The sequence below is a fragment of the Nelusetta ayraudi genome, unplaced genomic scaffold, assembly GCF_046127955.1.
Source record: "Nelusetta ayraudi isolate G7.1 ecotype Tasmania unplaced genomic scaffold, CSIRO-AGI_Nayr_v1 ptg000063l, whole genome shotgun sequence".
NCBI classification, from domain to species: Eukaryota; Metazoa; Chordata; class Actinopteri; order Tetraodontiformes; family Monacanthidae; genus Nelusetta; species Nelusetta ayraudi.
Window position 1 is genome coordinate 1,138,603 of NW_027466113.1, and position 24,150 is coordinate 1,162,752.

At 42.2% G+C, this 24,150-nt stretch overlaps 2 protein-coding genes across 2 annotated transcripts in view; one reads left to right on the plus strand and one right to left on the minus strand.

Annotated features, from left to right (window-relative positions):
* LOC142897996 (low-density lipoprotein receptor class A domain-containing protein 4-like) overlaps positions 1-24,150 on the plus strand; it is a 181,091-nt gene that overhangs the window by 26,605 nt on the left and 130,336 nt on the right. The window contains exon 2 of the mRNA XM_076040697.1: positions 9,152-9,352. The gene's annotated coding sequence lies outside the window, so the exon portion shown is untranslated. The remainder of the gene's footprint in view (positions 1-9,151; positions 9,353-24,150) is intronic.
* LOC142897995 (TGF-beta receptor type-2-like) overlaps positions 1-24,150 on the minus strand; it is a 336,150-nt gene that overhangs the window by 6,430 nt on the left and 305,570 nt on the right. The gene's annotated exons all lie outside the window — the stretch shown is intronic.

Below are 24,150 nucleotides of genomic sequence, written 5' to 3' on the forward strand. Positions count from 1 at the left end.
TTTCCGGTCTGTTCCCACCCACCTCTGTCTGCTCATTGCTCCCTGCCTCTCTCTGTGCCACTATCTCACTCCTTTTATTATATATATATATTTTTTACTCTCATTATCTCTGTCTCAGTCTCTCTTTCCTTTTCTCTGTCACTTTTCATCTGCCAGCCCCTGTCATTATTCTGCCCACATGTCTAGACTGAAGAGACAACCTTTGCTTCCAGCATGTGCAATATCTTTGTGTGGCGGTGCCCGGTTCGACACCAAGTTTGTGAGTGTGCATGTAAGCATACGTTCATGCTTGTGGGTGTGCGTATGCTCCATAAGTGCTTTGAGTCAAAGTTCATTCCTCCTGTCTGAAAAAATTGTGCCTGCAAAGAGCTGAGAGTCAGTCGTCGCTGTGCTCAAAGTCTCTGGCAGCTAATTGATCATCAGGGATGTTGCTTTTACTGCACTTGAGGTCAATTATGAGGCATACTGGCTGTACTTTATACTATTACCAAGTAGTTTTTCTGCCTTATGTAGAAACTTTCCGACCAGATTTATTGTTGGCAAATTCTGGACCAGACTCGTTAAACAGTCACCGCTTCATGAGTCACAGAAGACCTAGCTGATGACCCATTACGAGAGTGTAGTGGCACCACAGTCTGGCTTACAGAGACCTATGCTCTTTGTTTTTCTCAAGGCAGCTATTTGACAACTTTTTATTTCAAATGAAAAAAGTTGTCTCGTCTCTCCTTGCCATCACAGAAAAAGCGCAAAACCTCCACACAGAAGTTGCAGTACTGCCAGAAAAAAAAAAAGGTGTGATTTCGCTCATGTTTTACCAGCTGCTCAAGCAAAAAGATTCTGAGAGTATCAGAGAGTGTCCGCGTCCAAGAATTCACAAGATGCAACCTTTGAATTAGTGCATGACAACTTAGTCCTTCGTTCAGTGTTACTGCCACTATTAAATGAATGCACAATTGTGTGCATGTTTTATTATTTTGCTGTTTCCAAAACCTTTTTTAGCCTATGTCTTTAATTCATTAAAATATTTAGTCTATGGGATAATTTGTTTTCTTGTTGTTGTTGTTGTGAAATGATCCCAAACATGCCGTTTTGTATTAAATATTCATAGGATATTCTGATAACATGGCACTGGCTGATATGTAGCTGCTGATGTATTTTTGTTACGGATTTTAGAAACGGGCACATCTGTAGTACCAACATGCTGCAGGAATGTGTTATCTCAAGTACACATACTGGAAGTGCACTGACCTCAACTGATATGTATTTAGCTCTTTTGCCGCATCATGGTTCTATTGATATCTCTCACTCAGTGTGTGTGTGTGTGTGTGTGTGTGTGTGTGTGTGTGTGTGGCACGGTGCTGCAGGTGTGGATGTATTGCAGGTGATTCATTTTAGGTGCTCATCATTTCAAACTAATGGCTTGCTGCTGGTAATTGCATATTCCAGTCCTAAAATGAGCGCTGCATAGCCTGAAACGATGGCGCCACAAACTCAGAACTGTGGCAAATCTTGCAGGGATAAAAGCCCAGCAGCTGGTTTGAGGGCCTATTAGGTGTTTGATCCGCTGAAGTGTTCAAATGCAGTTTAAACCTGAAATATTGCAGATGAGAACATCAAGATCTGCGGCTGATTCAAGAGAGTTTACTGCTTTTTAAGTGTTATTTGTAGAAACCGTGTCGGAGTATTGCTCCTTTTGTTCCATAGAAGCATATTAACATCTAATAATGATAATGTATGATAATGTCATTAAGACAGTGATTACTGAGTAATGAAGACCCTGCACCTGATGTACCGAACCAATCCTGTACCTGTCACTCGGCTTTCAACAGATAACGGCACAACAATAAAAGGAAGAAAAGATTTTGCCTCTTTTTATGCAATAACTTATTTGGATTCAGCAGGTTGTCTGTTGCTGATTGCTAAGTTGAGGGGCATTTTCAAGCAGCCAGTCAGTTGGGATTTATTATTCACTCCCCCCCACCTCGCACCCCTGATAAATATGACACTGACATTTTTTTTTCCTTAACCCCGTATAACTGCTTTCAAAATCATTTTTCTGATTTGAGTGTGTGAGTCCTCTATCGCATCAACATGAGAACAGTGGAGCACAGAGTAGAGATTTATGCAAACAATGTCTGCAAGTAATTCATTCTCACCGTTTAAGTGTGTATCAAGTTTGATAATGCAAGGTAAACAAAGCAACCTGAATCATGATACACAGATCATGTTTCATTGTCTGTTGCATGAATAGAGGGTATTTACATTTGCCTCGATGCTGGTTGTGGCATGGAAGCTCTATCTCTAACATGGGACAGATGTAAATTTGGGACACATCATCAGTAGTGTACCTTTACAGTATTAGGTGTTTCGGCCTTATAACACGAGACACCCTCAACAAAGGCGGGCAGCTAAAGGGTGATCAGGCCTGAGCCTGTGACCCATGCCCAAATAATGATAATTGGATGGTACTCAATGTTCTCAACTGGGGGATGGTGTGTGGGGTGGAGATTTGTTATCGGGTCATTTTGGCCTTCTGTGAGCCCAGCAAGGATCGGCTGAGTTCTCCCGCAGCACTGTGAGCTCTGTGATGTAGACCGATTTCAGTGAAGGGGACCCGGGTACCAAGTCTGGTCTAAGGATTGTGGCTACAGGTGGAAAGATAAGTTGCTTTCTGATGTCAGTTAGCATTTCCTGATCCCGGTTTGTTTGGTAGGAGGATTTTTGGGCATTTTCTGTCCCTCTGATGAGTGCTGGTGCCGTGAAGGAAGTGGTAGCTCTCTGGGGCAAGGAGTGGGTTCTATTCCTCTTGCGCTCAAGGGCTGCTGCCAGAATCTTGAGGACCTGGTTGTGCCTCCAGGTGTAGCGACCTTGTGTGAGGCTGGTCTTGCAACCATTAAAGATGTGTTTGTGAGTCGCTGGAGTTGGGCAGAGGGCACAGGTTGGGTCATCGCCATACCACTGGTGGAGGTATTTTGGAGATGGGAGCACATCTTACGTAGCTCTGATGATGAAGTTGACGTTGCTTGCTTCCATTTCTTAGAGCTCCCTCCAGCTGAGTTTTCTCCTCTCCAGACCTTCCCACCTGGTCCATTGTCCGTCCTTGGTAAGAGAGACAGCCTTTGCACTTCTTTCTGCCTCCTGCTTGCGTCTCTCCCGAACACTATTTTCCTCCTGTCTTTTATTGAAGCCTTACTCCCAACACGTGCCACAATTTCGTTGTGCCTCAGGGCAGACGCAGCATGCTTTACCACATCAGATGGAGTCCATTTCAGTCCAGTTGACAGAGGTGGTGTTGCATTGCTAATGGTATGATCTCTGGAGTCCTTCAAGGTCATTTGGAGTCTTACTTTTGAGCATTTGTACTCTTCTGAGACTCGTGATAGTCAAGGAAAATGACATGGAGGTCTCTCTCTCTCTCTTTTTTACCCCCACTTTCGCCGCTTGGATCTGGTGCCAGATCATACCGGTATGCTCCAAGCAACCGGAGAATTTAGGAATGCCAGCCTTTTCTACAGATGTATCAATGCACTTGTTCTTTGTGTCTATTACGCTAAAAAAAGATTTCCCCCTCAACTTCAAGAAGGCAGATTGGCTGGAATTGACTGATGTCAGTCACATGAATGAGTACACCTCCAGGTCTTCGCCACATTGTCATAAATGAAGCAATTGAAGAACAATTCAAGAACAATTGAAACACCATTCATTTAAATGTTATGGACATAACTAAATACAGTATATTTCAAATGTGATATAAAATGTTTTTTTTTTAGAAAACAAACTGACATATTTTCTTCTTTTGTGGACTTTGTTAGAAAGGTTAAAAACACCTCATTTTCCCCAAATCCGAATTTTCTGGCTATTTTTTGATGAGTCAAGCTTTACAGGGTTCAAGACATATCAGGACATTTTGGATTTTAAGACTTTATTGTTTCAAAACCGCAATGATAACATGGCAATGATAACATGGCTAAATAGAGTTGTGATCACGGACGCCAGCCAAGATCAAATTTGAAATACGTCGCCTCAAGGAAAAGCCGTTAAAAATTCAACTCAAGTTGATCAATAAACCACAAGAGAGCATATCAGAGAACAAATGACTGTTTACATATTCAAGCAGCAACTTGATTGTAATTGCATTTGAGCTGGAACAAAGCTTTTGGCTGTGGTCAGGTTGACAATGAGTATTTGAGAAATTGATATCTTGCTTTTGTAGCAGAGAAGACGTGACTGGTCATCCAAAGTGTTATTTTTATGGCCTACAGACACATCAGACAGCCAACTACTCTTATCAAACAGTTCTTATCTAAGTGACAGTGACTTGATTTACAGGTTACAGTTAAAGTAAGTAAGCAGATGGCAACTATTTTGTGCTGCTTATGAATTTATTCAGCGAGTGTGTTCAATGTTACTCTACTCTAATCAGTCTTTTTTTTTTTTTTACTGATCTTAGTAAACGTCATGAAATGTGTTGCAACTCAACTGCAAGAGCTACTACTAATTGTTTTCATCGCCATTGGTCTGTTAATTCTTGCTAGATTTTAATGAATTGTTGTTTATATGCAAAAAAGAACTTCAAAACCCTTGCCAACAAGGTCAACACTACTTGAGCAGGAAGCTTAAACAAGCACGTATTTTCTCCATGCTTCAGATATTTCTGAAAACATTTAATAGACTCGTACATATAGCAACCTACATTCTCAATAGTCAGCAGCGTTTATTCTCGCCAACACAGTAATAGTCACCTAATGACTGCCGCTTATATGACATTACACCTCATCAGAGCCCCTTTAAACTATGACTGAACATTATATTTGTCATAAACATAAAACAGCAGTTTTGCATTTCATTAACTTTAATTGATTTACTGGACTGTAAAAGTGAATTACTGTACACTATTCCCTCGTCCTTGCTCATTTTATAGTTATGCAGATTTCCCTCTAAGAATATGAACCAGGGACTATCGACCAATATTATTACATCTGAATTCAATTAGTCACTACGACAATGTTTCCTAGGGGGTCCAAAGGTTGGTACAAGTTATCATTATTTTTTATCTTTAATATCTAATGTTGTTTTGTTCTGCAAAAGTAAACATATTTCAAAGCATTTGGGTTGTTACACGCCCAGAATCCAGAATTGCTGTCAAATGTTAGGTTGAAAACATTCATTCTGTCTTCGTTAGTAGATATACCTGATTTCCTTTTTTTGTGATCAGATTTTTATTAATATTTCAAGTCAAGACAGAAAATCAAGCCCAAGGCCAAGAACATGCCATGGGACAAAACACAGTGAAGGCACTGGTGAACAAGAATAACAAAAATAATAAAAATAAGATAAAAATAAAATAAAAAAGTAAAAAAATAAAATGAAGGCAAATAACAACAAAAATTATGACAATTATAATCATCCTTCGGAAGGGAAAAAAGATAAATAAAAAGATAGTACAAAATTAGAAGAAGACAGAAAAAAAACAAAACACATAACACATATTCACGTATAGACAAAGACAGATGGGACTTACACTAAAAGAACACTATATAGAGGAACTATAGTAGAAGAGCTAGAAGAGACAAAATTTTATATCATGCTTTTTAAGGACTCAGTGGCGCTACGCCAGGTGTTGATTGTGGTTTCACTAGCGCCATTAATCCGAGCAGTTGAAAGCTCCATATAAATGACATCCAGCAGGGACAGAACCCAGGATTGGGTGGTCAAAGAGTGAGGTGGTTTCCATCGAGTTGCAATCATTTTTTTAGCTGCTGTTAGGTCCAGCAAATTTATTTATTTTTTTTAAGTTTGGATATATTGAAAACTGAAAGATCATCTAAAATCAAAACACGTATAGTTACAGGCACCATTACGTGTGTCAAGTCAGATAACTTAGCTGCAATATTTTTCCAGGAAATTCGGACGGGAGGGCAGTCCCAAAACATGTGAATGTAAGTGCCATGAGCTTTCAGAGAACACAGATTACAACATGGGTCATTGATAATTTTCATATGATAAAGTTTAACAGGGGTAAGGTATGTTCCATGCAAAAAATTAAAGTGGATATGTTGATGGTCTGGGTTGCGAGATGCTTCTTTTATACTGGACCAGACCACATTCCAATCGAACTCCTGAGCAAGGTCAGGGCAATCTTTTCTCCAAATTCTCTCGATAGGGAGTGAGACTGGGTCCTTTTGAAAAAAGCAGCATAGTTTAGAGGCCATACCCTTAGCTCCTTTATGTTTAGTAAATAAGTCTCTTAATGGGTGGGTAGGTAAAGAGCGTTGCCAGGGCATACCATGTGCTTTAAGCGCTGATCTTAGCTGCAAGTAAAAGAAAAAAGTGGAATTTGGCAAATCAAATGCATCCTTAATATCATTGAAAGAGAGTAACCCAGAGTCGTTACAGATATCTTTATGCTAACAAAGTTGATTCTGGGCAAGATATTCATATTGATGACAGAGACACGAGCACGGATAGACATAGGAAGATCAACCCATCGGTCCAAAACCCTTAATGTTTTATTTCCTGATTTCCTTTTGTTCAGACAGTTATAAGTTTAAACCGATGTTACCTGCCTTGACAGTTTCTACTGTATCTCCAGTCTTCTTCATGAGCGCTTCTGAAAAAGACTGGTGATTTGATTCAAAATAACAGTTGGACACAATGATGATTAATCGTGATTGATGCGCAAGATGGAGATATATTAACCTTCGTTCTATTCCCTTCTCATAAGACCAGACATCTGTGACTCAAGGTCCTCAGCAAATGACTTGAATGTGCTGGAATTTTCTGACCCAGAAGTGAAGCAAAACCTTCAAATAACGCGTTGGTCTTTACAAATTTGGGTCGGTTGAGGAATTCATGGCTGCAGAAATGCGAAAGTCCCGGTTTTATGTGCGACAAGTGTTTTGTACTGACTTTGAAGAGCTGAAGAATGCGACCTTGACTCCAGTCAATTAAATATTCACAAAGGCACAGTTAAAAAAAATAAAACAGTTCATTTACAGGGATAAAAGCAAAAAAATATATTGTGCACTATAGGTCTGCTTCACTAACTGCCATTTTTGTGGCAGGTAGCGAAACATCTTTGCATATTTATTTAAGACAGGGCATATATGCATAAAGAATGCAGCCGCAGAAAAAGAAAAGTTTTTCACAGTACTACTTTTTTTCTTTCAATCTGTTTCAGAAAAGATTTAAATTACCTCTCTGCAACCAGCTCAATTTGTATGTGGTGTGGGCCAGTAATGTTTCTGAATTAGACATCTGTTTGATACATTTTAATTCAGCATGGGCTTTTACACTACTTTGCATCAGAATATAAATTTCATATAAACTTAGTCACTGAGTCTGAGAACTGCCGTGCCTGAATTTGTTTAAATAAATAAATACTGTGTTCAGAAAGTAAGTATGCACTGTGTTTACTTTCCACCCTCATGGTTGCTTTATTCAACAACAAAAAAAACAAATAAACAATTTCCACAGTGTCACAGCATAATTTCACCATAATTGTCTCAACACAGCTGTAGTTATCACATAACTATATGAGACGACTAAAATGAAATGACTGAAAATTGTAGAAGTTCAATTAAATAACTTGAATGAAAAAGGATAGCAGTGCTTCACGGACGAGACAAATGGAACTATTATAAAAGGAGCTAAATGAAATTCTTTGCCTTCAGTGAAGTTGTACGATCGCTCTAATTGGCCGCGTAGAATGAAAGCCATAAAGAGTTTATAAAAAAACAGTGACGTTCAATTAGATTTTTTTGTTCCTGACCAAGAGCTTGTGATGTCGTCAAGACCGCCATGATCGAGTTCAAGTCAAGACCAAGATTGAAACAATACGAGAGACAAAAAAGCACAGGCAGCAGTGGCGCCAATGGAGGAATAAAATGTATATATATATATATATATTTTTTTTTAATAAAACAGATAGAGGAATCTTATTGGTTGCCATTGTTGATGATAATGACCCTGTACAGTGCTTTTCTTGATCAAACCATCAGCGTGCTGCATTTAAATGTGATGACAGTAGAGCAGGGGTGTCCAAAGTATGGCCTGCGGGCCGACTGCGGCTTGTCTCTAAAAACCTAGTGGTCCGCCACTTAGTGTTGAATCAAACAAGCTTACTTTCCAACTTTTCCGTTCACCTCGTGATGGCAGCTCTTCAGCACAGCTTGTTGGATGTCAGGTAGGAAACACACTTGCTTCCCTGCCGCGTTTTTAAGTGGGCGAAGTTGAGTTGAAATGGACCAACGTTTACCGGAGCTACCATACTGCGTAGCATGTTTGAAATGGGTGTTTTCACATTATCTTATCTTACCTTCATTATAAAAAAGTTTGGACACCCCTGGTTTAGAATAAAAATCAAGTTCTAAGTAGTAAGTTGGTCAGAACAACAAATATAAATTTCTGTTTGTGTTCCTCTTGAGGTGCATTTTCAAGTGGACACTGGTATGACTTCTGCTCTTAACGGCGTGCCCCTCATACATCAATAAAATTGAAAAAAGTTTCAAGACAGGACATCTGTCATGATGCAAGTAGCAGTGAAGGCAGCGAAACATGCATTTGCCATATTTTCAAACGGATGTTCTGCATCATTGGCGTCTCTTTATCGATGGTAGCTCATGCTCATGGTGCTTTGTCTTCAGCTACTGATTGGTTTATACCCTTGGGGGAAAACATAGATGTTATTAAAACATTAAAACAGGGCAGTCCACAAAGACCAGGGATACTTAAAGAGCAAATGAATAAATTATCAACTGCAGGAGACTGAACTTTGCTTTAGAGTTGACACACAGAATTGCACAGAGCACAACCATATGTACTGCCTACATTGACGCATACACACGCTGAAGATAGAAGTGCATTCAACCTGGAGTACAGAACACAATGGTTGTGTTGTTACAGTGCAGTGGGCGTAAATATGCTGCCAAGAAGCAAAAAAAATGCAGTCACAAAAATCAACTGTACATTGAATTGTTTCTTTGTGGTTGGTTGGTGCTGGAAAACTTTGGTACCGTGGTTTGTTTTTGTAAAACTTGTCAAGTGCCTCCTACAAGAGGGAAAAGACAGGAAAAGTAGGTGGGCAGTGCATCTACTTAATTTGGCCCCATGTCGATGAATAATACTAATACTTTCTCCGTCTTATTCACAGCCCCACCCTGTTCGCTGGCTGGCCTTGGACATTCTGGGAGGTTAAAAGGCAACAGAATGCAGATTGAGGAGGGGATGATGGAGGGGGAGAGCTGAGCGAAGCCACACAGAGAAGAAAAACAGACCCAGGCGAAGATGTTCCAGGGAGCAGGGGAGTGAAATATAAACAGATCCAAACAGGCAGAGGCACACAGCGGTGGAGGTAAGGTCTGAGTGTCCGACAGATGGTTGATGTTATTCATGCTCTCTCTGTCTCACACACACACACACACACACACACACACACACAGACACGCTACCTCCAGGCCTCCGTCTCATAACACCGGTTCTACCTTTGTCCTCCGTCCAGCCAAGTGGTTCGCTACACGAGCCTCAATAATTCAGGTCTTGTTCGAAAAAAAGCAAATGGAAAATAATTGTTTAATAAGATTTTTTAAATAATCTTTATAACCGTTTTGGTATTAACGACCAGCCACCACATAGTGAAATATACACAGTCAAAAGTTTGGACACACCCTATGAATTTAATGTCTTTTCTTTCATTCTCATGACTATTGATATTGCAGTTTCTCACTAAAGGCATCAAAACTACGTATGAACACACACGGAATTATGTAGGAAACAATTGGAAACTAACTCAAACACGTTTTATATTTAAATTCTTCAAAAATAGCCACCTTTCATAAAAATCATATGTAATTATTTAACGTGTTTTTCTTTGCTGCATGATTACATATATCTCGCACATACTTTTGATGTCTTCAATATGTATCTACAATGTAGAAAGTACTAAACTTTTCATCACAATACTCTAATGTGTGAGCAAAAGAAGTTCAAACTGTGATATAAAACTGTAGTTAGTCGTGCTGTGGCTCCTTCAACAATCTAATGTTTAAAGCCCATTAACCCTCATTTTGTGGAAAACACATTTATGAATATATATATATATATATATATATATATATATATATGTGTGTGTGTGTGTGTGTGTGTAACTGGACTGCGGAAAGTTTCAGAATCGTTCTCTGTCCGTCAAGCAGCCGTCACCGCTTCGACTTGGTGCCGAACGATCTATCAAATCACAGCCGCAATGTGAGATTGTGCGCGGGTTGCGTAACCACACAAATGTCTGTCGACTTTTGCGATGGAAATAAATGCGTTTCTCTGTGTCCGCTTCACAACCCTCCTGCGAGTGCGTCGAGTCCGTGTTGCTGCGCCCGTCAGCTTGAGCACAAGCGCAGCATTTGTGCGCGCGGACGTGTGAAGATCCACGCAGCTCGTACAGTCGAGTCGTCGGTGTGGACACGCCGGAGCTGGAACATTCTAGCTGCCTTTGAATTGGTTGGTGAAATAGATGCAATCCCAGCGACTGAAGTGAAGACGAAGCCAAAGACGCAATTGAAGTGAAAATAAGAACAAAATCATAAAACAGAAGATGACAACTTCATTTTTATTTTACATGTTTACATTGACATTCATCATAATAATACACATTTTAATTCCAGATTTAATATTTAAAAAAAAAAGGGTTTTTACATTTTTCAACATCAACTTTTATTCAAGGCTTCATCTTCTACTCTCAGCTGTTTCTATCAGAGGTCATCACAGCCAATCATCTGCCTCCATCTCAACCCATCCTCACGCCAACTAACTTCATGTCCTCTTTCACTACATCCAAAAGTCTCCTCTTTGGGCTTCTTCTCGGTCTCCTGCCTGCCAGTTCAAACTTCAGCATCCTTCTACTGATGTATTCACTGTCCCTTATCTTTACATGTCCAAACCATGTCAGTCTGTCCTCTCTGGTTTTATCTCCTGAACATCTTGCATTCTTCTGTCCCTCTGATGCTCAACATTTTAATCTCGGCTACCTTCAACTCCACCGTCTGTCTTTAGCTCTCTTGCCTTTTGTTCACCCTTCCTTTTGTTCTTGCTGATGCTTTTTTATCCTCACACATCACATTTGAAAACTGAAGGTCCCTTACCCTTTTTGCTTTGTTTATTTTGTATGACTATGTTGGAGCAGTCTTTCACAAGTGATTATCCCAAAGTATAAAAAGCAGTATGATAAAATCAGCGCAAAGCAACAATAAATTCCAAACCTCTCTCAGTGACAGCACAATGACAAATACTAATATTTGACAGTATCAATTCTACACAAAGGCAAAAATGACATGCTTGTTCCTGAAATACTTAAGACCACATGAAAAGTTGGGTAAAAAAATAATTGGCGCAATAGATTTTATTTTCAGAGTTTTTAATATCTCCAGATTTGGTCTAAACTTGCCAATGTAATTCAAATAGCGCATGTGGTTTGCGTCAGGGGTCTCGCTGTTCTTTCACGTTCTCATTCTTTCATTGTTACTCGTCGGGGAGGTTTCCTTAAATAGACCATTCATCAGCTCTTCTGATACCGTTTCAATGCACAAAGGCATGAGACTTCACGTTTAGCCCCCGAGAGCCGCAGAAGTAAAATAGCTCCTCAATCCCCATCCAACATTGTTAATCAGTTTCATTTTTTTCTCTCTCTCTCTCGAAAGCGTCTCTCCTTCAGGCTGCAGCCCACGTATGCTCTCTGGCACCAATAAACTTTATTCAGCAGAGCTCACCTGGGACTGCAGGTATGTGCAAAGCTTCATATAGCAGACCTGCAAGTCGTCTTCAGTGGACAAACTGTACCTACAACAGATGCATTGTGGGATTGCACTGTTTAGGATTCTGTCAATAGCGCCGTTGCTGGAACGACCTCAAACATGCATTCTGCGTGCCATGATTCCTTCTCAAGCACATTGAATAGAAATAAAGAACACAAAGCCAGTAGAGGTTTCGAAACTTAAGTATCCTCCAGAGTTTTGCTCTGCCGTCTAGGTCACAGAAGAAGTTTGAATCGTGTCCCACTTATTTATGACTGGATTCCTCATGTGAGCCACCGAACCAAAAACAACACCCATGTTAATTCACCATTCATTCTTGGAGAGGTGCCATCATTCCTTTATTTCAAATTGTGTGCATCAATCAAGTTTTGTAATCGCATGAAACACATTTTCAATAATGCGTCGTAAATAAATGCATCACCATATGCGATATAGCCGCAGATGTACTCAGGTTAATTAGATATACATTTTGACTGCCTTTTTGTGGATTAAAAAAAACAAACAGATTGTCTTACTTTTTCCTATTGTAAATCAACAGCATAACTTCAACTTGGACTAAGTTGGAAGAGCGATTTGCCGCCGATGAATTAGAACTATGTTGACTGAGGGACTTGAAGCGCTGGGTGGCCCCCAGAGGATGAACGCCTGCAGTTCTGTCACAGACAAACAAAAGGAGGGCGGCAGGCTGGTGCGGTGGCTGCCACTGTCTCTCAACTGCAAGAAGGTTGCAAATAATTCAGTTGTGATTGTGGGCGGCTGTTTGCCTATCTGGCCCTGCATGAAACTGGTAGGTTGTCCAGTGTGTGTTTCACTCACCCTAAGACTGGCAATAGAAAACACAGGGAAGGACAGGAGAGTAATTTAAAAGTCCAGTGTGTAAAATTTGGCTTGATTTATGATTTTATATTGGTAAAAGCTCAGCATACTGGCCATAAATACATCAATGAAAGGGTTTACAGTACAATTACAGTGAGCTCAGTGTTTAATTGCCTTAAAAAAAAATATTGCAGACATACTTTAAATGGCAAAGCCTGTCATTTTCCTCACTGGATGAATCCAACTTTTTGCTCCGTGTTAAATTGGAAATGAAACGACGCTCACACCCCGAGCGTACCGTTCCCCGGAGCTGCTTGCTGCAAAGCGAAGCGCTGCCAAAAACACGGGCGACCTCCGCTGCATACCGTGCCTGCGTGCGCTCTGTTTCGACCGTCACACACAAACAAACACGGACGATGTGTCTCCGAATCCTCCCACTGCACGGAAAGCGAAGCCAAAATGTCCCGCGTTTGATCGATGCCATATTGCGTTTGATGGCGCCAGAGTCTGTTGAGTAGCAATCTGGCAGATGAGTTGCGCTGATCCTCCTGGCTGAGTCGTCTAGTTCCTGCCCGTCTTTAGCCAATGCTCTTGTTGTTGTTTATGTGTGTATCTGTGGTGTTGTTTGTTTTTCCAGTGTTTCGCAATGCCTGTATTCCATTTGAGAGTGTGGAGGGGTAAGGGACTTACTCTTAAATGCCTAGTGTTTAAAACTTGCCTTGATTTATGATTTTTATATCAGTAAAAGCTTAGCATACGGCCCATAAATGCATTAATAAAAGTGTAAACTCGCAGTACAAAGGAAGTAATTTGGTTTTCCTACCCTTAGAATATAGAAGAACATACATAGAATAAGGGTCTTGCTCCTTGTTAGCTGCCATCCTGCGCTGCCATTTTTTAAGGAAGCCCGTCTGACAGTGGCCTGAATACAAAATGCACAGTCAGGCGGGCTTACAAAAAAAAATTTACATTACGGACCTTTAAGTAAGTCCATACTCAGCAATGTACGCATTCTGCTCCCACTTTTTGGGTCACTCTTTTTCATCTCTCTCAGCTCGTCATTAGTGTGGAGTCAGACTGGGTTTGAATCTGCTGCGAGCCTGCTAACCACGCAGCTATCGCAGTAACCGGCTGCGCAGACAAAGAGATAAGTTTGCCTCTATTGATGTGCGTTTGTGTCTTTTGTCTTCCAGTCTGCACAGTAAGATATTCCCATCCTTCAAATGGATGCGATAATACATCATTTACACCATCACAGCGCTGATACGAATGCGATTGGATTGTTAGATTCCCGCAGACACTTTCCGTCGTGTTTTCACGCTCGTTGGACGGTTATATTAAATAACATGTCAGATCAAGGAGAATGTGAATTAATATCTTTCTGCATTTTACCTGGTCGTGCCTTCAATTTCCTTTCCCTTCAAACTCCTGTTTTTATTATTTGTATCTTCAGAGTGCAGCATCGCACAAAGACACACATTGGCACACACTCGCTCTGACAGCGCGTCTGTTTTTTATCCAAACCACGTTCTCCTGTACTGCAGATCTCCCCGCCTGACAATTCTGATAACCCTGGCGCTGCAAAACCCAGCGCAGAACAAATCATTTCACTACTCCTCCAAGCGCACGGGGCTGCTGAATGCAGGTCTGCCTCCATATGTGTGTGTTTCATGATGACATTGATTGGCAAAAGCATCTCTGGGCTCTGGCTTCCTGCCTGGCCGTATCAGATTTGCACTTGAACCTGCCGTCTGTTGATGTGTGGGACTCCTAGGAAAGTAAAAAACAAAAAAAAACAAGCGTCTGATAGGGAGCCTCCTCGTGCGTTGTGCAGCATTGGTTATCTGTTATAAATATGAGGAATTTCTGCATGGAGAGGAAGCCATCTTGCCCCTCGGGGGCAATAGTGCACATTGCGGAGGGATCCCTGGGTTGTTATCATTCCTGAAGGTGATTTTTTTTTTCTTTTCCGGAATACTGCCGCGCTGGCTGAGATGGGTGGGGTTGAGCTGCAGAACAGGAGTCAGTGTCTGGCTGCAGATACGAGGTGCGTCCTGTCCTGAAGTCCTTGGTATGCAACAGCAGTACAGACACAGGCAGGGCGATGAAAAGTGGACTGCTACGGAGGAAGAAAAGTTTCCACCTTATTTTTTTTGCTGTGCCTCTCATTTTAGAAAGGACACGCCGACGGTGATGAAAGGCAGGAAGGAAAATATGTGGGGTTTTTTTTGGTGAGACATTAGGACAAAGAAATTGTGGCTTAATTAAATAAATTGTGACTGCTGTTCAGGTGTAAACAACGAGTGTGAGAAAAGCTTTTCGACAAGTCGCTGGCAAACCTACAGCTTTTTTTTTTTTTTTTCAACGCGTTGGAGGTTACAGACATTCACTCAATAGAGTCCCAACTTAAAAAGAGTGGGAGAGACAGAGGGGGCTTTAAAGATGGATGTTTTTAGATCTGAGACAAAAAAGACACACATGGAAAGGAAAAAAAGTCGTTAGCAGAGAGGAGACGACGCGGTTCGAGTGGAGGGGGAAAGGGTGCGACACGGTCGACGAGTCCCGTTTGAGTCGGAGCCAGACGCCTGCTTCACAAGGGAGAGCGGCAGGACAAATAAGGGGGAGAGAGGAGAGCGGGCCGAAGATCAGAGGATCGGGGCTGCAGCAGGAACTGGGAGAACAGCGAGGGTGTAATGTGGTTGGAAAAAGAAATCCTGGGATCCTTTTCTGGGAGAGAGAGGCAGGAAGTGAGTTAGAAAAAATTAGAGAAGGAATGAGGTGAGAACAGTGGGAATGTTCTCACTGTTGTGTCTGCATGGAATTCAGGCTTAAGAAAAAACTATCCAGAAACATATTCTTCCTGATTATGACACATTCCTAAAGTAACACGGTTATATTGTTTTGCACAACCCTTAGCTGCAGCAGTAATCATTGGTTTTGCACGTGCATTTTCTCTCGTCATTCACCTTCAGCAGCCTTTTATTGGCATTTCTCAGTGGCGACTTTCATAAATTGAACTGTAACCATCACCAATTTAAACATGATGGTGTGCTGTGATTGTTCCATCCTGTTCAATGGGAATCCGCTGCTTGTCCGATGATGCGAGCGGGTTGGGATTTGTTTCCAATTCAGAAGCTGTCTTTGTGGGGTTGAGCCTTTGTTGCCAACCATTCCTCACGCAGCGAGAGCATATTCCGGTGTCATGCTGGTAAAAGTGGAAAGGAGCATACAGCCCACAATGTACTTTCACAGGAGAAGCCTGCTCATTTTCTATATTACATTCGCTATTATACACCTTGTTAGCGCCAGGTTAGATCATCATCGGTTTCAGAAGTGTCACCACTGGCATAGAAATGCTATCAAGTGTTGAATTTAGAATTCCTGTGCGATTTTACTACATATTGAGACAATAGCGTCAAACTGTTGCCGCAGATTTGTCATCCAGCGCATCCATGTATCCAGTCTCCCTGTTCCAACACATCCCAGCGGAGCTCTGCTGGACTGGGATGTGATGGAGGCCATCTGAACATTGTTGTGTTCGCTTTGGGTTCATTTCAGCTTTGTGATGTGACACATTATCCTGTTGGAAGCAGCCGTCGGAAGATGGTATACTGCGGCCAAGAGGGGGCACTCAGTTCTATTTTTATCCCCCTCCCCCCTATTTGAACATTACACATCTACTTTCGGCACAATAATAATAGTTATTTACTATGAGATTGGTCACCAGCAGGCAACATTTTAGTTGCCAGGGGAAAATGAGTTTGCCGTTCCTTCCAATTGCCCAAAGATTTTACTACATATTGAGATGATAGCACCGCTGCAGATTTGTCGTGAGGTAAGTGCAGTGAGAACTGGTTTGCTACAATATAGCCAGGGCCGAGCTAGTGCACACCGATCATGTTTGAATAATTTAAGGTTAAGTGTGTAATATTTGGAGAATTCTAGGAAGAAACCGTGACATAACGCTGTTTATGTAACGTCCCCTTAGGGACTCCGTGCTCTCCCTCTCCCGAGCTCGCCAGTGAACTGGACACTTGGACGGATAATGAGCTGCCTGCTTTCCGGCCAAATTTCCCTCCATTGTAGTAATGCACAGACGAGACAGTCATCTACAGACAGAGAGATTTCACCCCAAGCTCCAATTTTTTCATTGTGCCAAAACACTACTTTTGTGGACACATTAATGAAGTCAAAATAAATTGAGCACTCTGCTTGTTAGGTTTCTGTGTGAGCTTAATACATATTTTGATTGCAGTTGCATGTTTCAGTTTCCGTCTTTTTTCATTGTTTTGTTTATATTCTTATCCCCATAATATTTCCAGAATTGCTTTTGACACAATCTGAATCTTTTAAACACCAAAGTAACTCGCATGTTTTTCCAAAGTAAGAAGTATAAAGTACAAATATTTGTGTACAAATGTCGTGAGAAATAGCGAAAAGTCATCAGAAAAAGAAATACTAAGAGACCTGAAAAATCTATTCAAGCACAGCAACAAAGTATTTCTACTTTGTTACTTCCCACCTCTGTCGAATTCATCAGGGAAAGAGCGACTGTTTAGCTGAAGGATCTTTGTTCTCCTGGATGTTCTTGTGTCGCTCAGGGGGCAGAAGGGGGGAAAAAAGAAAAAGAAAACCAACGTGACATTGAGTTTTGGCTCATGAACCGTTCACACACTCTTCCACCCCCATCGTACTGAATAACATGCACTCAGCCACATGTACCTCCAACCCCCCCACTCCCCCCAACCCCCCAGAACCCCCCACCAAGCAGGTCGCTTTTCATCCCGCCCCGACTGCGGATGAAAATCCTCTCTGGGTTTGAAGAAATGCCCGTGCGTGGTGTTTGGGTGTGTGCATGTGTGTGTGTGGGCGTGCACGTGCAGCTTATTTAGTCAAGTCGGGTGGTGATGTGGCAAAGACTTACAATGGAACATCGGTTGGAATTACACCCATAAACTCCCATAGAAACATGAGCGTGCGCGCACGCACACCCACACAGACACGCACACGCACACGTGCACGCTCGCACGGGGCAATGACAGGGTCACAGGCAGGGCAGGACCACAGTGAAGTGTGAAAGAACACTCCAGGTGCTCCATTACGCCCCCTGCACTCCTCTTTTCCCTTTACCTCCTGCGCTTTTCTTCCATTTCCTCTTCCCTCTCTCCCTCTCTCCCTCCCTCCCTCCCTTTAGCCTTTGCCGTTTGTTTTTTCTCCCTCCCCCCCCAAACCCCCCTCTCCCTTCCTTTTATTTCCTTCCACTTCTTCTTATTGTTATTGCCCTGCCTCCCACTGCCGCCGACCCCTCTCGCCGGTGTCTGTCTGCAGCTTGCTCGCAGCCTGCGCTCGGCTGATAAAGCTCAGTTAGGGTTATAGGACGAGTCAGCGGGGCAGAAACAAAAACGGCGCTGCTGGCTTTTAAATCTGAGCGCTGTCACCCGAGCACCGCCGGGCGACCGCTGTTCCGGGAGACCGCCGGCTGGCTGATGGGGAGGGCAGCTGCCAGGGTGATTGTCAGACACGCCGCACGGGTGGTCGAATAGCTCACCTACGTCACGCTGACAGCAGAAAGCTCATAGTTGGTGGCGTGTTTTTTCTCCTTCTTCTTCTTTTCTTTCTCTTTTCTGTCAGAGAAAATAAAAAGGTAAGCGGTAAAACGTTTTTTTTTTTTTTGCGTTCTTATTTTGTGGCAGCGGCTGTTCCGTCCACTGCTCAGTTTCCATGGACACAACCCGGCTCGTGCATATTTTTTGATTGGACATGTAAAGCAGCGCACACACAAAATGGTGTTAAAAGAGATCAATGTTATGCTCAGTTTAAGTAATGTCTCTCTCTGTCTTTTTTTTTTTATTTGACAGTTGTCTGGCTTCTGGGGATTCGTCGGGGTTTCACGTTTGCTTCCAGATGTGTTAACAGGCTCATGATTGTTCAGGTGTCAGACGGCTGGTTCACCTAGAAATGATGTGTTTCGTACTTTTATCAGCCCTTTGAGCCCGGGAGGTGAAGACACGGTGGTATTTTCTAATCTGGTGGTTTTCAAAGTAAGGGGCTGTGCCATCCTGGGGGGAGCTGCAAATAAGTGGAAGAGAAGATAAGAAAAATGAATGAACATAATCAAACTATGTTTAATTATTATTATCATCAAATTTTATTTTATTATTGTTTAATCATTGTTATTAAATATGATCTCTAATAATATATCGTATGATTGCCTGCCACTCATAAACATTGCTCATGGTGTCATCTCTGTGATGTGCTGGTTTGCACCATTTATCAAGTTGCTCCTCAAACTAGCCTAGCCAGTGCTAAATGGACAAGAGGTCTGTGACATAGAGACCGAAGGAACAAACAGCCCTGTGGAAGACACTGCTGCAAAAAAAACTAATAATTGGCAAACTAAAGAAAGAAAATATGCAGCATACGTTAAGTTTGGCTTTACAGCCATAAAGAAAATATAACTATGATTACCAACGTGTTAGTTGATAGAGTTCTTATTCTAAACAAATGAAACAGTTATTGAATCGCAAATAAAAGTAAGAAAAAAAACACACAAATAGTTGACGTTTCTTTACACATTTTGTAACATATGCTGATGGAGTCTGTTGTCATTTTTTTTTTTTCATTCGTTCTGCACATGGATGAAGTATCACTTGCTTCAACAGTCCCTTTAAATGTGTCATGTGCCGGTGTTCTGTTCTTTTCTGCTATCAATTAATCAATGCGTGTTCCAACTGCTTTTTCACGTGCCAAGTTCTGCCGCCTGTCTTTCCAGCGGTGCCGTGCATGATGAGCTGCTGCGCTGTATGTTTGCAGCCATTCGGGACAATGACGGTGGCCCCCGGGGTCGGGCCTCCAGTTTTCACATTTTTAACCACGGCACTCATCTACCGACGACCGGCGACGGTAGTGATGGATGGGCACAGGCAGACCGCTATGATAACGGCCCGGGCTGCCGCCTGACTTGTGAGTTTCATTTGTCTGAGGGGAAAAATGGGTTGAGTAGAAGAAAAGGAGGAGGTGGAGGAGGAGGAAGAAATGGCAGAGTGAAATTCAATGATATTAAAAGGACGGGCTGTTGGAACAGTCAGCCAGACAGAAAATGACAGGGGGAAACTCAGACGGCGCAAACCTCCCGTACCCCCCGCTGCCACACACACACACACACACACACACACACACACACACACACACACACACACACACACACACACACACACTTTTTTTACTAGCTCGCCCCACCCTGTTCAGAGTCTCACACTGAGCATCTTCGCACTGCTTGTAAACGTTAACCTCAAGCTGATGCTCAATCCAAACCGTGCTTTAGCCACATGCTTTCGTATTGTTCATGCACACACACACAAACACACACACACACACACACACACACACACACACACACACACACACACACACACACAGTTCCTTGCAAGCAGGAAGCAGACAGTGAATGTGGAAAGCAGCTTCAATGAGTCCATCAAGTGAAATAATTGCAGTGAATTTGCCTCTGGCTGCTTTCCTCAGCATCCTCTGTTCCCCTCCATCCCTCCGTCACACTCTCCCTCCTTTCGAGATATGCAGCACTCTCTCTGCATCCCATCCCGCCGCCATCCATCAGACCGGCTGTTTCAAAATCGAAAAAAAAATCCACTCTCCTCTCTTCCTTTCTGCCTTCCACGTAGTGACTGATTCTTTTTGTTACAGTCTTTTCTTTCCCCTGTCTGCTTCTTTTCTTGCCTTGTGCGTTGCTACCTGGCTGTTCCCTCCATCCTCACCTCGCTTTCGATGTGCAGCCACGTTTGTCTGAGTGGGTATAGCAGTGTTTGCAAAAGTAGGTCGAAGGCTCATAAAAACCCAAAATAAAATAAAATCTCATTCACAGTGACAAATTTTCTCCTTGAAATGTTTAATTTATTGAAACATCGGGGGTTCTTTGATGAGTTAATTATTTGGCAGGAGTATTTTTCTTGACTGACTCCGTTTCCCAGCATTTGAAAGGGGAAGTATTCCAGCAGGTGTGCTGCCTCCTGCCCAGTCTGCCCTTATTTCCCACCCTCTCGTATTCCCTCCATTCTCCTTTTCTGAGTAGGTCTAGGCCAGCAGTCTTCTCCGCTGGCCTACACCTACTCAGAAAAGTATTTTATTTTTTCCCTGTAAATATGATGATAAAGTTATCCTCCATATCCTGCTCTTCTAATGTCATATTATATCTACTTTGACAATGAAGGGAGGTCAGTTACCTCAGAGATGCTGAAAGGAAAACGGCAGACAAACGGACAGCCGCCTGCTGCTGCCTTACCTGAGCGCTCAGGACTGTTTGGGAATAAATAGCTGGCACACTCTTGTAGACAGTCAATCAACTGCACTGCAAGCAAAGAGCAGCAGGCCAACAGAGCCACATTCAACAGTGTCCACTTGTGGCATTAGGCAGCTGCTGACAGAACCTTTGGAGAAGAAACTGGGAGAGAGTTTGCCTGTAGATGATATTCTGTGATGATTGAAATGCCTGAAGAAACATTATTCTAGTTGGAGTAACTCTGACTTGACAACTTTATTGTCTCACATGGTGAGAAATTTGTTCTGGGCCATCACCCGTGCTGCAGCCACACACATCGAACAATAAAACAACTCAATGCAATAAAATCTTAACATAAGTACATAAGATGGCTACTATTACACGGTAATAACATTTTGATCTCCTCCCTTTATTTTGTTTTTGCTGCAGTACACCTGCTGAACACAGTCAGCCAGTCAGACACGTGCGCTGTGATGAATGTTTTAGAACCTTGTATTCACGTGCCACATATGAATTATTCATCCCCTTTTCCATTTGCTACATACGAGCAACACATTGGGATTATCAGATATGAAGTTATATAATTTTCAGCAGCTTCTTGCTGGTTAACAAATGGATTTCACTTGACAATAGTCCCCAGGTTTCTGCTCCGTAATAATCGGTGCATAACCCGTCGACAAATTATTATTTAATAGTTATTTTACATTTGTGGAGAGATAAGTGCAAAGTTAAAAAAAAAAATAAAACCAACATGACGGAAATGTTGTGGTTCCTGCTGGGAAAATACAGCCCAGCTCATAACTAATTCACAGTGCGATGGCATTTATAAAAGCACCTTAATACACCAATAAAGAATGAGCAAAAACCCAGTTTTGAATGGAGAGCAAGTGCAGTGTCTGCCTCTGGTCTTTTACCACCTCAGAGAGACCGGGCCGAGCAAAAATCATAACTCATGCAACTTGTGTTAAATGTGAGCAGCATCACTTTTGAGATTACTGGGGGGAGAATAAAAAAAAAAAAACTCTTAATGGCCTTGCAGAAAAAGAGTAGTGGTGGGCAGCAGCAGGGAATACGCCTCATGAACTCTGCAGCCACATTTTTTTTTTTTTTTTCCTTTTCCTGGATGTTGCCTCGCTTACTTACTTAGTGAGTGTGCGATTTGCAGGGACCGTGTGAGCAGAGCCGAGATTTTTTGCGCCGCACTCCCGGGAGCGTAATGATCCTAAATGACCTGCCTATGTGGAGGGTGGTGGGGGGGAAAAAAGAGCATCCCTACTTCAAAGGTGCAAAAGTACAAGGAGAACACACACGTATAATCACTCACTGGGATAATATGTTTGAGGGAGAGAGGGAGAAGGTGGGGGTTGTATCGACTCATGAAAGTTGCGGAGGAGATGAGAAAGCGGTGCAGCCGCCCCAGCTATTGCTCTGGAAAACATTTTTAGTCTGTTTTTCAATTTACAGTTAATGAGATTTTCAGCAGCCCCTCTCTGTTCTGTTGTTAGTGTTTATCCTATCCTGTCTCCGCAGCCTCATCTTTTATACCTCTGCAGCTCACGCTGTCGGAGCCGGATTGGCTTGTTTGTATAAATAGCTTACAGATGCAAAAACCCTGTGTGTGTGTGTGTGTGTGTGTGTGTGTGTGTGTGTGTGTGTGTGTGTGTGTGTGTGTGCGTGTGTGCGCGCGCGCAAGGATTGTCCTAGACGCGTGTGTGTGGATGTACGTACATTTTGTGTACCAACAGGGTTGCAGCCCTGCATGTAGATCTCTAAGTGTGTCTTGTAGCGGGATGCGCGGTGGCATTCCCTCAATCCTGTCGTTTTGCGCCTCTCCGCCGCGGCCTGACGTCAACGGGAGAGGAGACGTGCTTTTTGTTTTTTGTTGTTTTGTTTTTTTTTCCAAACCCTTCTATTTCTGCAAGGAAGCTTCCCGTCAGTGAAGCGGATTGAATTCATCCAACACGGGCGGTCGATTTTCTTTTGTAGACAGCGACGTCTCATCCTCTCGGCTTAGCCGACAGACAGAACTGCAGAGAAAAAAAAACAAATGCAAAGTCCTTAAAGCTGTTGAAATATCAGTGCGAAAAAAGTAATTTGAAGTTCCCAAAGAAAATCAACAGGTCAATTGTGATAATATTTGTGAATGGTGTAATTAAAACTATGCAAATGTCTTACCTTTAACTGTTAGCGTCACCTCTGTCTGCTTTACTGCAGGAAGATTCAACTCTATGTATTCAATTGCAATTGAACGCTGATTTGAAGCAAGTCTTTTTTCTAATATTTTAGAAAAATAATTTATTTTATTTTATTTTGAAATGTGTTACGAAAAAAATGTGCTTACTGGTCAATCCATATGAAGGTGAATGGTTTGAGGTATTATATTCACACTTTGGTCTCGAAAGAAAAGCATCAAACCGAGTAAGAAGCACATATCACAACATGTCCCCTCCAGCTCCTATAGTGGATGTTGACATATTTTAAACGTCTGTAACGAATTCACACAGTGATTCTGGCCTGTACACACTGTGCTCTTCTGATGGTTCTGTGCTAAAACAAACAGTTTCTCTTCTCAACTCTCCACTGTGGCTGTTATTATTACAGAAAACAGGAAAGGCCTTTAAACAGCTGTGTAAATTCCACTACTACATACGGTGATCCTATAGCCCTGAGCGATGGGATCAGTGTGGGATTTTCCATCGTGGAGGTGGACACGATCGCTTAAAGCACATCTTTGGGTCTCTGTTATTGACATGAACTCGCTGGGAACACTTTCAGTTTCATATATCTGAGGATTTACTCTCTCTCTCTCTTTCTCTCTCTCTGTTTTTCCACCACTCGCACGCTCATACGGACCCAGTTTAGTGTTTAGGGGCGCTTGGCAACTCTTTATGTGGATGACAGAAAACTGAAGGAGTTCTTGTGGACATTCTGGAAGTGTCTGATGTGTAAGTATAGACGCTGCTTCCAATGAGTGCCTTGCCTTAATGTATGTATCTGCTGTCAATATTGATGCCGTTTCAATTGGCCACTTGCTGTTCAGTTGCTGGCACTGAGCTCCAAGTGTGCAGTTTTGAAGTTTGGTGATCAATCACCAATGCCAGTTTGGAATTTGGTGGTTTGTCTTCACAATGATTGAGACCCAGAGTCTTTTATGATCTACGTGTGTAGGTTGTCATTTAAGAATTTGCAACGTCTCCTCCTCTACAGCCCCCGCAATTGTTTCTTTACGCAGTTTTTAAA